This window comes from Engystomops pustulosus, chromosome 2 (genome assembly GCF_040894005.1).
Source record: "Engystomops pustulosus chromosome 2, aEngPut4.maternal, whole genome shotgun sequence".
NCBI classification, from domain to species: domain Eukaryota; kingdom Metazoa; phylum Chordata; class Amphibia; order Anura; family Leptodactylidae; genus Engystomops; species Engystomops pustulosus.
The window spans coordinates 124322025-124338338 of record NC_092412.1 but is presented as its reverse complement, the minus strand read 5'-3'; the positions used below and the strand labels follow the sequence as shown (position 1 = coordinate 124338338).

General features: G+C 40.5%; 1 protein-coding gene and 1 long non-coding RNA gene across 4 annotated transcripts in view; one reads left to right on the top strand and one right to left on the bottom strand.

The window, feature by feature from the left end:
• Nucleotides 1-16314, top strand: part of NXN (nucleoredoxin) — a 98147-nt gene that overhangs the window by 39012 nt on the left and 42821 nt on the right. The window lies entirely within an intron of this gene.
• On the bottom strand, nt 551-16034 carry LOC140116594 (uncharacterized). Its single transcript, XR_011852839.1, has 3 exons — nt 15869-16034; nt 6671-6754; nt 551-727 (listed from the first exon to the last, which is right to left on the bottom strand). It is a non-coding gene; the product is annotated as an uncharacterized lncRNA (long non-coding RNA).

Here is a 16314-nt window from a genome sequence, read left to right as displayed (position 1 = left end):
GTCTCTGTGTCGCGGAAAAGGTCTATACTAGTGATATGTACAGACGGTCCCCTACTTAAGAACACCTGACTTACATACGACCCCTAGTCACAAACGGACCTCTGGATTTTGGTAATTTGCTGTACTTTAGTCCTAGGATACAATAAACAGCTGTAACAGTTATCAAAGGTGTCTTCAATTAAGATTTATTGTTAATTCCGGTTCTTATGACAACCCAACATTTTTAAAATCCAATTGTCACAGAGACCAAAAAAAATTTGACTGGGGTTACAATAATAAAGTATACAGTTCCGACTTACATACAAACTCGACTTAGGTTCTGTAGGTTTGTTCTTATCTTGTACGTAACCCGGGGACTGCCTGTATATGTGAAACGAAACATGTAGGCTCAAAATAATAAAAATATAAAAGTATCACTTATTGTGTAGGGAAAATAAACTTTACTATGACATAATAATTTATATGCTAGAAAATACCTTTCAATAGAAATCAACCATGCTGATCTTCTGTGAAGTATTTAATGCAATACACAATAGGAAAAGACCCCGAGTGGTGGTCTTCTAAGTTAACAATTAGCATTTGGAAGCTATTCAATCACCTCTGCTTTACACAAACACAAAAACCAGAGTGTCTCTTTTCTTTTCATGCAATAACCTGGCAGTCCTCCGGTTGCCTTTTAGTGACTTTTCAAGATGTTATTCACAAAAGTGGAGACATTCAATGAACTCTGGAAAAAATGAAAATTGAAAATCAATCTGCCAGAAAAAGAATTTGGTTAGAAGACCATGGCTATATTTGGTGCAGTACTGAATTCATGGACACCAACAAACAAAACAAATTCTAATGGTTATTGAATTGAGGAAATATTCAAGTTGGCTTGTTCCCAAGTATGTTGTATTTTGTAGATCATGGTCCATTTTCATATATAAATCCATGTTATAAATAAACAATAAATAATAAAGGAGAAGAATCCTATAAAAGATATAACTACTGTTTTACTAATTTGTATACCCTGGTCAGGCCCGGCGTCAGCACCCGGCTGACCCGGGCAAGTGCCGGGGCCCCAGAGCTCCAAAGGGGCCCACCACGATCTATTACTTTCCCGCGGGCCCTGCCCCACCCACCTCTTCTGTGATGCGGCGCGTCCCGCGCCTCGCGTCAGGCCCGGCCTGCACTCCTCGATCCTGCCCGGCCTGCGCTGCTCGGTCCTGCCCGGCCTGCTCTCCATGGTCCTGCCCGGCTTGCGCTCCTCGGTCCTGCCCGCCTGCGCTGCTCGGTCCTGCCCGGCCTGCTCTCCATGGTCCTGCCCGGCTTGCGCTCCTCGGTCCTGCCCGGCCTGCGCTGCTCGGCCCTGCCCGGCCTGCTCTCCATGGTCCTGCCCGGCCTGCGCTCCTCGGTCCTGCCCGGCCTGCGCCCCTCGGTCCTCCCCGGCCTGCGCCCCTCGGTCCTCCCCGGCCTGCGCGCCTCGGTCCTCCCCGGCCTGCGCTCCTCGGTCCTGCATGGCCTGCGCGCCTCGGTCCTGTCCGGCCTGCGCGCTTCCCATTCTGCCCGGCCTGCACACCTCTTGTCCGACCGTCTCCTTCCTGACCCTGCCTCCATGTCTGACTGGGGTGAGTATAATTGCTATATATGTAGATGCATTTATATGTGTTTGTGTGTATATGTGCTGAATATGTGTTTTTTTGTGTATGTGTGTTGTGTATATACTGGATGTGTGTATGTGTTGTATATACTAGATGTGTGTGTGTGTATATATTCTGTATATCTGTGTGTATGTATTGTATATACTAGATGTGTGTGTATATATTCTGTATATCTGTGTGTATGTATTGTATATACTGGATGTGTGTGTATATATGCTGTATATCTGTGTGTATGTATTGTATATACTAGATGTGTGTGTGTATATATGCTGTATATCTGTGTGTATGTATTGTATATACTAGATGTGTGTGTGTATATATATTCTGTATATCTGTGTGTATGTGTTGTATATACTAGATGTGTGTGTGTGTATATGCTGTATATCTGTGTGTATGTATTGTATATACTAGATGTGTGTGTGTGTATATATGCTGTATATCTGTGTGTATGTATTGTATATACTAGATGTGTGTGTGTGTGTGTGTATATATGCTGTATATCTGTGTGTATGTATTGTATATACTGGATGTGTGTGTATATATATGCTGTATATCTGTGTGTATGTGTTGTATATACTGGATGTGTGTGTATATATATGCTGTATATCTGTGTGTATGTGTTGTATATACTAGATGTGTGTGTATATATGCTGTATATCTGTGTGTATGTATTGTATATACTGGATGTGTGTGTATATATGCTGTATATCTGTGTGTATGTATTGTATATACTGGATGCGTGTGTATATATGCTGTATATCTGTGTGTATGTGTTGTATATACTAGATGTGTGTGTGTATATATGCTGTATATCTGTGTGTATGTATTGTATATACTAGATGTGTGTGTGTATATATGCTGTATATCTGTGTGTATGTATTGTATATACTGGATGTGTGTGTATATATGCTGTATATCTGTGTGTATGTATTGTATATACTGGATGTGTGTGTATATATGCTGTATATCTGTGTGTATGTGTTGTATATACTAGATGTGTGTGTATATATGCTGTATATCTGTGTGTATGTGTTGTATATACTAGATGTGTGTGTATATATGCTGTATATCTGTGTGTATGTATTGTATATACTGGATGCGTGTGTATATATGCTGTATATCTGTGTGTATGTATTGTATATACTGGATGCGTGTGTATATATGCTGTATATCTGTGTGTATGTGTTGTATATACTGGATGCGTGTGTATATATGCTGTATATCTGTGTGTATGTGTTGTATATACTAGATGTGTGTGTGTATATATGCTGTATATCTGTGTGTATGTGTTGTATATACTAGATGTGTGTGTGTATATATGCTGTATATCTGTGTGTATGTGTTGTATATACTAGATGTGTGTGTGTATATATGCTGTATATCTGTGTGTATGTGTTGTATATACTAGATGTGTGTGTGTATATATGCTGTATATCTGTGTGTATGTGTTGTATATACCGGATGTGTGTGTATATCTGTGCGTATGTGCTGTGTATATATTGGATGTGTGTGTATATATGCTGTATACTGTATCTGTGTGTATGTTGTATATGTTGTAAATTTGATGTGTATATACTGTTTGTGATTGTGTAAAAACATGCATGTGTTTTTAAAGAAATGGTCTGCTATGCAGCTCAGCCTCTGCTGGTTATGCTCCTGATCAGAAAATTGAATTACATCAGCAACAGCATCCTTGTTGCCGATGTAATTGAAATATGATTGTCCCTTACTGTGTCTGAGCTCAGGTGGCAGGGTTATGCCACCACAGGAGTTCACTGTTAAGGGGCCCACTGAGGCTCTATCGCCCGGGGGCCCACTGAAACCTGGAGCCGGCCCTGACCCTGGTGTTCACAGTATGCATGGTGTGACTGGTGTTTGAACATGTTTAAGTTATAGACCCAATTTAAAGTTTCTTGGCAAATGGGTCTCAAGAGGGTTTTATATGTATTCTAAGTAACAAAAATGTGATTGGCAATCTTAACCCCTTAAAGGGAACCTACCACCACAAATCTACCTATAAAGGTAGATCGGGTGGTAGGTGGATCAATAGGATGTGAGGATAGCCCTTTTAAGGGCTAATCCTCACGTCCCCACACTTTTTTTGTTAACTTTTATTAGACATTTATGCAAATTTACTTATGCGGCTACTGGGGCGTGGAGTAGCCGCATCTGAGGTTACACGAGGCGGCTACTCCACGCCCCGGTAGCCTCTTTTCCCCTCCTACTCACCCATCTTCGGCGCGCAGCTACGCTTAGCTGCGCGCCCTCGTCCAGCGATCCTAGCGTCTGCGCATGGGCAGAAGAGCAGGCCCGCGCCTGCGCGGTCACTGCTCCGAAACAGGCGAGGGCCTGCTCTTCTGCGCATGCCGGACGAAGATTGGTGAGTAGGAGGGGAAAAGAGGCTACCGGGGCGTGGAGTAGCCGCCTGGTGTATCCTCATGGGGCTACTGGGGCGTGGAGTAGCCGCATCTAAGTAAATTTGCATAAATGTCTAATAAAAGTTAACAAAAAAGTGTGGGGACGTGAGGATTAGCCCTTAAAAGAGCTATCCTCACGTCCCATTGATCCACCTACCACCCAATCTACCTTTATAGGTAGATTTGTGGTGGTAGGTTCCCTTTAAGGACGCAGGGTATTTTCGCTCATTTCTTGCTCTCCATCTTCAAAAATTCATAACTTTTTCATTTTTCCGTGTACAGAGCTGTGTGAGGGCTTATTTTGTGCGTAATAAATTTTACTTTCCCATTATTTTATTTATTATTCTCTGCCATGTAATGGAAAGCCGGAAAAAAATTCCAAATGTGGAAAAATTGAAAAAAAAAACGTGTGTGCGTTCTTGTGGGCTCAGTTTTTACAACTTTCACTCTGCGCTCCAAATAACTCCTCTACTTTATTCTTTGGTTCGGTACGGTTGCGATGATGCCAAATTTATAAAGGTTTTATTGCATTTTAATACATTTTCAAAATTTAAACAAATTCTGACGCAAATAACTTTTTCATACTTTGGTGCACGGAGCTGTGTGATATGTCATTTTTTTACGAAATGAGCCGACGTTTTCATTGCTACCATGTTGAGGACTGTGCCACATTTTGATCACTTTTCATTACATTTTTTTATGTCATGTTAGTCGCATTTTGGACATTTTGGCGCCATTTCCAGCCTCGGAGGTCACCGCCCACCATAATCGCTTTTATATTTTGATCGGGCATTTTGGGAAGCGGCGATACCTGATGTGTTTGTGATTTTTACTGTTTGTTTATTATGTTTTATATCAGTTCTAGGGAAAGGGCGGGGGGGGGGGGGATTTGAACTTTTAATATTTTATTAATTTTTATACATTTTTTTTAAAACTTTTTTTTTTAATGTTTCTTAGACCATCTAGGGTATATTAACCTTAGATGGTCAGATCGTTCCTACCATATACTGCAATACAACTGCATCGCAGTATATGGCATTTCTGCTTCCTATACATTACAATGAGCCACTGGCTCATTGTCATGAATAGGCAGAAGCCATGCAGCCTCGGGTCAGACGAAGACCCGAGGCTACCATGGCAACCGATCGCCGCCCCTGATGACGTTCGCCATGCTTCCAGCGCCAGCGGCAAACAACAGGTTAACACCCACGATGGGCGCAAGCACCGACCACGGGTGTTAGTGATGGGTCTTTGCTGCAATATGCCGCAAAGCCCATCTTTGTATGAAGAGCTCAGTGTCTCTTCAGATCTCAGCTTGAGCAGACCGGAAGTCTTCTCCCTGTCCACTTCCTCTCCATACCAGAATGCTGTCCCTCTCCCTGCATAGTAAATTTAGCAGTGAGCACTGTGTGGGAAACTGCAGATCTTGTCTCAAAATAATGATTGGCAGAGCCTACGTAGACAAAAGCTGAAAAAGTTTAGGGAGCAATTTTATTTGTGGAAGGAGGCAGATTAAAAGGAAATCAACCACTAGAATCACCTAGAAAATAATCTTAATAAAATTATCAGCACAGAGCGTGGGAACAAGATGTCCAGTACTGCTAATTATGCACGCCTCCACAGCTCCCTCTCCCATGCTTCCAGTGCTGTGGGGGTATGCATAAGTAGCAGTCCGAAACGCATCTTGTCTCCACACTATGTGCTGATAATTATAAGTTTGTTTTCTAGGTGATCCTGGTGTGTCAAGACTAGCGACGGACAGCGCCGGGATCAATGTAAAGAGGAGCAGAGGTGAGTATTTCTATTCTTTTTTTTTTTTTTTTTTTTTTTTTGTTATTTTCAGTGGTTGATTTCCTTTAAGCTTGGACGCCTGCATTGCACTTTTCAACAAAGGCACAGTGGGTTGGTGAGTAATGTTTATTGTGCCTGTTCTTGATGACCGGTTCCCTTTAAATCCCATCCCCAGGGCCTCTTGCCCATGAGTGAGTGCAGTCAGTGAAAATCACTCTGTGCGCTTAAGGGATCTCCCAACCCCAACCTCTGATCACTGGAATGACTATCTGTACTAACCAGATTGTATTTTGGCAACTGATTTCCTGTGCATAAAGACAACACTGATTACTTATAATTATGCCATTCATGCTGAGACCATGTATAATGGTTCATTGTGTCATCATTCAAGAAACCATATTTCTACTCCGTGTTGGTTTTCATCAGATCATTTTTCTGTTTTTAGGGTTCTTTCACATTGGTTTTCATGTCTGTTGTTCAGCGATTTATTATTTTTTTTCCATGGATGCCTCCCAAAGCTGTTGATTTCTATGGGTGTTTTGACATTGGCTGATCCGTTGTCCGTGGGGAAAAAATAATGAAACATCAGTTTTTTTCACTGATGAGGCTGAGAAACCAGGTGTGATGTTTTCAAAACAATGGGGTTTTTTTGCGGGTACAGAGACAAAACTGATGACAAAAGCGGAGACACAATACAGTAGATGCGCAACTGAAGCTTAGCACAACCACAATTTGAAAGAGCCCTTATTTTAAAAACACTTTTTTTGTTTGCGCAGTAAATTAAATCCTTCTCCATTTTCCATTTGAGTACAAACATACCCTGAAGGTTGCTGTGAAGAGAGCTACACTTTGCATATCTGATTGGCTGTAATGCACTTGATGCTGGACATAGAAGTTGTTCACCTTTTAGCCAAGGAAAGAAACGGAGAGGGACATTTAGTTAATAGGCCAAATGCGTTTATTCCAAATTAAACCAACGGCTTTTAATCTTAAAGAAGTATTATATTCCAAAACTTTTCATTTTTATTTTATATCAATGTGCTAGAATCTGTATAAAAATTACATATAAAGGTAGAAAAATAATATTTAAACCTTTGCGGACACATTTGAAGCATTTAATTGTTTTTGCCTCGGGGTACATTCACAAGCGGTATGCCCGCAGTGTGCTGAGTGGAGGAGGTGACCCCTCCTCCCTCCATAGAGAATAGCGGGATACGGCCGCACACACGCCGAAAGATAGAGCATGCTCTTTTTGCGGTGTGCATCCCGGATCGGAGCCACACATGTGTAGTACCGTATCTGCGCCGTGCCGTCTATGGGGACGTACATGCGGCTGCAAATTTGCGGCCGCATGTACGTCCCCGCAGACGGCCATGTGAATAAGCCCTTGTTGTGATGTTCACTGTATGGGATATACACACTGGAGATCAAAATTGGAGAACACAAACAATAACACAACACACAATTTCCTAAATGGTCATTGTGTAGGCTTGTGTAAATATATATCCTAACATGAGTAAAATCCAAGTATTTTAAGCTTACTGGTATTTTATAAATTGTATATACTCCAAAGCTCAGGATAAATATGTAAATTAGATCATTGTAAAACAACAATGATCAAAATTAAAGAACACTTTCAAATACCTGCAAATTGATGTTAATCTGGTACCTGGTGCTAATTTCCTTAATTATCTGACAAACCCTATTTAACAGGAAGGCTAACTTTCCAGTTTACTTTGCAAAAGTGGTGTGCTGTTCCAAAGTGACTGAAACCGTCCGGCAGCAGGTTGTCCAGACAAAGACCTGGGGGTTAACCCATCAGCCATAGCAAGAGAAGTTGGTTGTTCCAAGTCTGTGATTTCTAGAATATTGCATCTTTACAACAGTACAAACACATTCAAGAAGATGGTCGCCCCTTGAAATGCAGATGCTAGAGAGGACAGGATAATGCGGAGATTAATGAAGACTGCACACCAGTTTTGATTATTCTGGCACAGTTTGCACTTCTTTTGATATATGTGGGCCAATGTTTCAAAGGGGCGCCATTGATCTAGTGTTGCTTGATGTATCGAAACCTCAGTACTTTTTCAATACTTTCCTACTCAGAATGGTTCAGTACTGGGTTTCTGTCATTTTCATTACTGAATGTCTTGTGCCTGTCTAATCACTTCGAGTGGCTGTCTGCCATCGGGCAGGTTGTTGGGCCAGCAGCAGAGCAGGGACCATGTTATCAGGGAAATATCATGTACTGCCCATGTATGGTGTTTCTAAATCTCTAAATTATTTCATGTTATTCAAATAAATATTTCACCTCCACTGTCTACCTGCCATAAAGATAAAGAACTTCTATCCACTGGACTGTGGGCTTACTGGTCATCAATGGTGATCATTTAACTCACTAGAGCTCTCATAAAGTTACATTGTAACTCAAGCTCAAGTACACTGCTATATAGAGATGAATGTTTTCAGAAACCTCTTTATGTTTCAGTAAATTTTTTTTTTTTTACGTATAATTAATACAGTTATATTGAATTAATAAAACATTTTTATTAATTCAATCTAACTATTAATTATACGTTTAAAAAAAAAATAATGAAAGGCACAAAATAAATGATAAATTTTATATTAACATTACCAGGACAACCTTCACAATACATAAACGTAAAATAAACTGTCAAAAAAGCTCCAGCTTGCCTTGCAAAACACGGGTTGATTGTAACTTCAATGGAAATGCATGTGCAATTGGCCTAAGCCCCCAGACTTTTACATTGTGATTTTATTTGTTTTCAAACTGTTTTTATTGTTTTAAACTTACACATATTAACAGTCAGCAGTTTTTGTGTTACAGCAGAGTGCAATTATGACAGTAATAATACCCCATCTAACTGCTCCCTTAAAGGAAACCTACCACTTGGGATAGGGCTTATAAGCTGGACATGCCGTGCACCAGCAGGGTGAGCTGGTGCCGGCGCTTATCTCCGTTATGTTTTTAAACAGTTTTAAAGTGTTTTAACAGTTTATTAATGTTTATATCCTTAATGGCTTTCCATGCGCACGACCGTGCGTGCATCTGAATAGGAAGTGGTAGCGTGCATGGTGCACTGAGCGCGGACCCCGGTGCGGGAAAACTAGTAAGGATATAAACATTAATGAACTGTTAAAACACTTTAAAACTATTTAAAAACATAACGGAGATAAGCGCCGGCACCAGCACACCCTGAGCTGGTGCACGGCATGTCCAGCTTATAAGCCCTATCCCAAGTGGTAGGTTTCCTTTAACATGTAATTCAGAAAATATATGTTCTTTTCTTGAAAACATTGTATCGTTATCAAGTGGCGTGATACTTCTCTGGGTATTGTATCAAACTATTGATGCAATTCTACATCAATCATACCTGTAAAATGGATATGGAGTATGGTTAACTATCACTTTAATGTTAGCCTTGAGGTGACCGATAGGAAATGGCTATTTTTATACACTGCAAGAAATAGTGAATTCTAGCATTTGTAACACGTTGTACTGAGAACAGTGAATTTTGGTGTAGGTTTCTGATTTTGATTGTGGAATTTCTTTTGTTTCTTCATGACATGCAGTAAAGTGGGGCTCTCTTTTTTCCTCAACCATAAAAATGATTAATTGTCAAAAAATGTAAAACATTTCAGGCAGATTCAATGTTAACACTTTATTGTGTGGTCTTAATTGTAGGTTTTATATAAACCACATTGATGTCAAAAGGTGGTGACTAAGAAAAGACTTTACTTGCTGAGAACAATGTGTTTTTTCCTATGGAAATCTCTCCACTTAGACCAGGACTTATAGTTGACTGAGCCAAGATGCGTAACTAGTTGGCAATCATAAGGCAGCGTGATTTCCACTTGCTGACACATTATGGCTTGGATCCCTTTCAGTGTACATGCACAGACTGAGAGGAACCCAGCAATCTGACTTCTGTGTTACTGCAACATATGATCTAAACATTACCTACAATGCCGCATTTGACCATTTTGTTGGGTAGTTAACACTAATCTTGGTGATATTGCAGTAAATATAGTATTAAAGAGCATGTCAACCCGAGAATTGTGGTAAACATTGATGTAAATTTCCTTTTAAATCTGCTGATATAAACACCATAATGGAGGCTCTGCCCAGGGCACATGTTAGGACTGGTTATGTTGTTTATATGTGTAATAAAATATTTGTAGAGGAATGATGAATTGGCAGGACTACAGAACACATTTTAATTATATGTTTTACTAACACTGGATAACAAAAAATTGAAACTGAAAAAAATGGCTGTGTTAACATACTTGTGTATCTTGAATATGGCTGCTGAAAAGTGCAGTGTAAGGGAGCGGTGACACTGGGCATTCTTGGTGCGTTTTTAAATGTGTTGAAAATGCATACGTTTTTGGGATTTTTAACATGCATTTGGCTGGTTTAAATAATTTTTTCTTCAGCTTCATGTCCAGAAATGAACAAAAACATTCAAACTAGCCAGACTCATGATATACACTTAAAATTGCACCAAGAATGAACCACGTGACCGTACCCTAATCTGCAGAGACCATGTTACAGAATAGGAGTAGCTGAGGAGACAGCTAAATACTTTTATAGGGAACTATTCAGTTACTACACTGTACATGTTTGCTCTCTCTATGCTGATTTGTCAGTAATCTCTAAATGTACAGAACAGAAATGTAGATAGGAAAAATTTACTATATTTTATATATATACAGTACAAATCTTGTCCACAGATTATATGTGCTATTGATACAGTTGTATTCAATTCAAGGAGGCTGCTGGCTCACCATATGATCTGTTTCTAATAGGGAGAAGATAACCCACAGGCAACATTTTATTCCGGATGAGCAAAGTTCCCACACTGATCAGCCCATCATCTAAATCATAGTTGAAAAACGGTTGTCTTTATTTACTCCGTACCCAGGTTGATTATACACAGTAGATGAACTTAATGACTTTGGAGGGACTAGCCAAGCATCCTATAAAGTGCTGTCCTGGAGCTTCCTCGACAGCAGACATGGAGTAGAAAAAAAGAGATACCGTATATACTCGAGTATAAGCCGAGACCCCTAATTTTACCACCAAAAACTGGGAAAAACTACTGACTCGAGTATATGCCGAGGGTGGGAATACCGCAAGCCCCTAGTAGTATACAGCAGGCCCCTAGTAGTATACAGCAGGCCCCTAGTAGTATACAGCAGGCCCCTAGTAGTATACAGCAAGCCCCTAGTAGTATACAGCAAGCCCCTAGTAGTATACAGCAAGCCCCTAGTAGTATACAGCAAGCCCCTAGTAGTATACAGCAGCCTGCCCCCACGGCCCTTAAAAAAATAAACTTAACCCCTTCCCGTCTAGTACGGCGCGCGCCAGGTCGCGCGCCAGGTCCCGGTGCATGGGGAGGGCTCGCGGGCCGAGCCCTCTCCATAGCCGGTAAGTCTTTGCTGCATATTGCAGCAAAGGCTTACCGGTAACACCCGCGATCGGTGCTAGCACCGATCGCGGGTGTTTTCTCCGTGATCGCCGCCGGCACTGCTGCCGGCGGCTTCAAAGAGATGGCGCCGCATGGGCGCCGCCATCTTGTTGTGGATCGCTGCTCCCCGATGACGTCACAGGGAGCGGCGATCCGTCGCCATGGTAACCTCGGGTGTTCCGAACACCCGAGGCTACTTCCTTTTAACCCATGCATTACAATGTGCTAATTGCACATTGTAATGCATGGGGAGTAAAATCCACATATACTGCCATACTGTAGTATGGCAGTATATGATAGGATCGATCAGACTACCTAGGGTTAGAGTACCCTAGGGAGTCTGAAAAATAGTAAAAGTAAAAATAAAAAAAAGTAAAAAAAAAAAAAATTATAATAAAAAAACCTAAAAATTCAAATAACCCCCCTTTCCCTAGAACTGATATAAAAATAAATAAACAGTAAAAATCATAAACACATTAGGTATCGCCGCGTCCGAAAATGCCTGATCTATCAAAATATGATAATGTTTTTTCACTATGTTTAACCCCGTAATGGAAAATAGCGTCCAAAGTCGAAAATGGCATTTTTTTGCCATTTTGAAAAATATAAAAAAATTAATAAAAAGTGATCAAAAGGTCGCACAGTCCCAAAAATTATAGTAATGAAAACGGCATCAAAATTTGCAAAAAATGACACTATCCACAGCTCCGTACACCAAAGTATGAAAAAGTTATTAGCCCCAGAAGATGGCAAAATAAAAAAAAAATATTTTGTACAGGAGGTTTTAATTTTTTTAAATGTATGAAAACATTATAAAACCTATACAAATTTGGTATCCACGTGATCGTACCGACCCAAAGAATAAAGTAGACATGTCATTTGGGACGCAGAGTGAAAGCTGTAAAATCCAAGCCCACAAGAAAACGTCACAAATGTGGTTTTTCACCATTTTCACTGCATTTGGAATTTTTTTCCCCCTTCCCAGTACACGCCATAGAATATTAAATACCGTCACTACGAAGTGCAATTTGTTACGCAGAAAATAAGCCATAACACAGCTCTTTATGTGGAAAAATAAAAAAGTTATAGATTTTTGAAGTTGGTGAGTGAAAAATGGAAGTGAAAAAACTAAAAAAGGCCAAGTCGTTAAGGGGTTAAATACTCACCATCCGATGTCGGCGCGGCTTACCGATGTCCCCGAAGTCAGCGCGTCCCATGTTTTCTTCTAGCATGTGCATACTATGACGCGGCCGCTGCTGACGTCATAGTGTGCACGGCCACGAAGAAAACATGGCCGTGTCCATGCCAGAAGAAAGAAGAGGAGCCGCGTAGAAGAAAGAAGACGAGATGCGCTGACATCGGAGGGTGAGTACTTAAGTTTATTTTTTTTAAGTGGGTGATTTTTTTTGTAATAGACTTTTTTGTGCTGAAAAACTCGGCTTATACACGAGTATATATACGGTAAGACAGGGTTGATTAAAGCATATCTGTATTTTTGTTCTTATTGGTTATAAGTCTTTGTGCAGGTGCATGGATGGACAAGGGAACGGTTGAAAGGACAGCGTGTAATTGAAACAGATAACCTGTGTGATACAGTATTTAACATGTCTAATCATAGAACCTGCAGCTGTCAGCCTAGAATAGTGAGGGAAACGTTACAGGGTTTGCATTGCTATTGGTAAGTTTAGCTATAAGCTAATCAAGCTGAAATTTCCAGTTGGAAAACTCTGTAGCACACTTTAATTTAGTATAGAAGTAAATGACTGAGCTTTTGAAGTGTCAGATAAACTATGCAGCTGTGACAATTGCAAAGTAATCCTCATACAATGGCTAGAAATGGTGCAGCCATATATTTGATATGGCTGCACCATAAACCAGGTCATAAACCAGGTTTATATGTCAAACTCAGGATTTTTTTTTTCAGTTTTTTTCATTACTTGCCACTGTATTTTTTAAAAAGTATCTTTTAATTTCCACTCTGGCAAACAACAATAATAGAGGTATGCTCGTTAAATCTGTAACTATTTGGATGATTTCAAATTGGCGGTTTTTTTCACATCACTGATTTTTCACTGAACCCATTTTGGCCTTCAGTTTTTTTCAGGGATCAGTTTAGAGCCTGTACAGTTTTTTCAACTGATCCACAGTCAGTGTACACAAAAAGTCTGAAAAATCCCATTGAAAAGAATGGTTCAGTAGGGCATCAGTGAAAAATTACTGAAGCCAGGAAGAGAAAATCAATCTGTATGTGTTCATAAGCCAAAATGGGTTTAGTGAAAAATTACTGATGTGAAAAAAAACACCAATGTGAAACCACCAGCCCTTTTAAGGGCTAATCCTCACGTCCCTGCACTTTTTTGGAAACTTTTATTACAGTTATATGTAAATTTTCTTATGCGGCTACTGGGGCGTGGAGTAGCCACATCTGAGGTTACATGGGGCGGCTACTCCACGCCCTGGTAGCCTCTTTTCTCCTCCTACTCACAATCTTCGGCGCACAGCTCCTCGTCCGACGAACCTGCCGTCTGCGCATGGGCAGAACAGCAGACCCGTGCCTGCGCGGTCATTGCTCCGAAGCTGCACGCCCCAGTAGCCGCATAAGAAAATTTACGTATAACTCAAATAAAAGTTTCCACAAAAGTGCGGGGACGTGGGGATTAGCCCTTAAAAGGGCTATCCTCACGTCCTATTGATCCACCTACCACTCGATCTACCTTTTCATAGGTAGATTCGTGGTGGTAGGTTCCCCTTAAAAACAAGAGCCATTGTTTTGAGCTGGAGTACAATTATGTTATAGGTTCCCTTTAACTTAGCTGTCTATAAAACATTTACCTGGGGAACCTGGTTGCATAAAATAAACTAAAATGAAATTAAGAGTATACAGGTCCAACCATTTAGCCTATAGAAAAACCTATACAAATATTTTCCGCCACCCCAACTAGTACCAAATTAATCATATTATATGCCAGAAAAAAATACTTGCCAGGCCTTAAATTTTTGTATGGAGGCGTATAGACATCCTCCCTATAAATATTGCATTCATTTCTTGTAATATGTTTTAAGAGATTAAAAGTTTTGGCCATTGGTAATAGAGATTTTCTTAGCCTAAAGCCTGATGCCCAAGTTTGGTCTGACAAATTCTCTCAGTCGGCTTGCAGGATTTACCAGACCAAACCTAGAATCACTTAGCATCTCCGTTTAGTGATTCTATGTCTGGTAAGGTAAACCTCCCAAATATCTGTACTGCGTTTGGGCCCATAATTCAATCCAACAAATGGATATCTATCTATGGACACGCTAAAGGAATCTGCACCGTCGCATTTACAATCTCCAAATTATGCACAGTTGTTGCCTATGACTCAGGGAATGTCTTGAACCGAAAATTTTCACCCCGCGCTTTCCAAAATCCACTTATTACCCACCACATACAGAAGCCATTGTCTGCCGCTGTGGCAGTTGGAAGCTGCAGTTTGGAAGCATCAGGCCATCAGCCCAGGATAGAGTTTACCAAACAGGAACAAATCCATTAAATCTTCCTGCAGTCCTAGGCAATTTATGAGATGCTGCGCTCAGAACTATTTTACTGCGACACTTCATTGACTGTTTGGAACTGCGGGAAAATTGAGAAGGTGTTGATAGAACTGCATTATCTTTGGAGGTCATCCGGCTGGACCCACCATTCTTTCTAAACAGAGAGACCCTGGTGAGAAGCTACAATGATAGTCTGAATTTGTACTCTTTCTTTCAACTGTATTGGTGGCCCAGGGGCCGATACAATTAAAGAAGTGGAAGAACAGGTAACAGTAAGTTACTGCTTAAAATGGCACGTTGGCATATCAGGGTAAATAAGTGGGTTTTGGTTGTAGTTTGGGCACTCGGTCTCTAAAAGGTTTGCCATCACTGCTATAGACGATGAGTATAAGACGCTTATGTGTGAGGTAAGCTGGATAGAGATACAGGGAGAGAGGGAGATTTATCAGAAGTGTCTGAGGTAAAACTGTTCCAGTTGCCCATGGAAAGCAATCAGAGATCAGCTGTAATTTTATAAACAGCTGTGCAAAAATGAAACTTGATTTCTGATTGGTTGCCACGGGCGACTAGAGCAGTTCTGCTCTCAGACACTTCTGATAAATCTCTCCATTGACAAAGTGACAGAGACCCAGACATTCGCTGGAATGAGAGTGCCCGAGACTGACAGTCGCTGGAGTGAAAGTGCCTGAGATGGTCAGTGGCAGTTTGAGACAGTCTATAGATACATATAAATTATTTTTGTTAACCCATTCTATTTTGTTACAGCTAAGAGCAGTTATTTACTATCCCGGGCAATGCCGGGAGCTACAGCTAGTCAAATGTAAAAACCAAGTGACTCCTAAATTAAGAAAAAAAAAAAAAGTTTGTCAAATTCATGTAGCTTATTTTAATATGTGCAGGATTCAGACATATAAAACTTGTGATGTATAGGTTGACCGCAGTGAAGAGCGATGTAAGGGAAGGATTCTGTTACGTAATCTATATATTTTTATACCTTGTAATTGGCAAAGTTCAGGGTTTCTTTGACATGTCAAGCACTTTTGAGGTTAATCTACCAGGCAGATTGTAGTTTCATGTCTCTGCGGGCAGAGCAAAGCCCAACTTGAGGATAGTCTAATGGATTCTACATCTGTGTTAGCTTTGGCTGATGAAGAAGATTTGAAACAGCTGCTCCAAAGCCGTGCGCTTCAGTCATCGACACAACAGTCAGAGAAAGTGGAGCGATCGGATGTAATTTTTTATGAGTTTAGTGCAGAAAAACAATGTGATTGTTACTAAAATGTTGCATCCTTATTAGCCACAAAACAAATTTCATTTCTACAAAATGTCAGTGCAGCAAAAAAAAAAATACAGTTGAAATGTCAGTACAATGAATGATGGTGATTCCCAGCTCCACCTAGTGAATACAGCTACAGAAAGTCTAGCAATGTATGGCTTCAT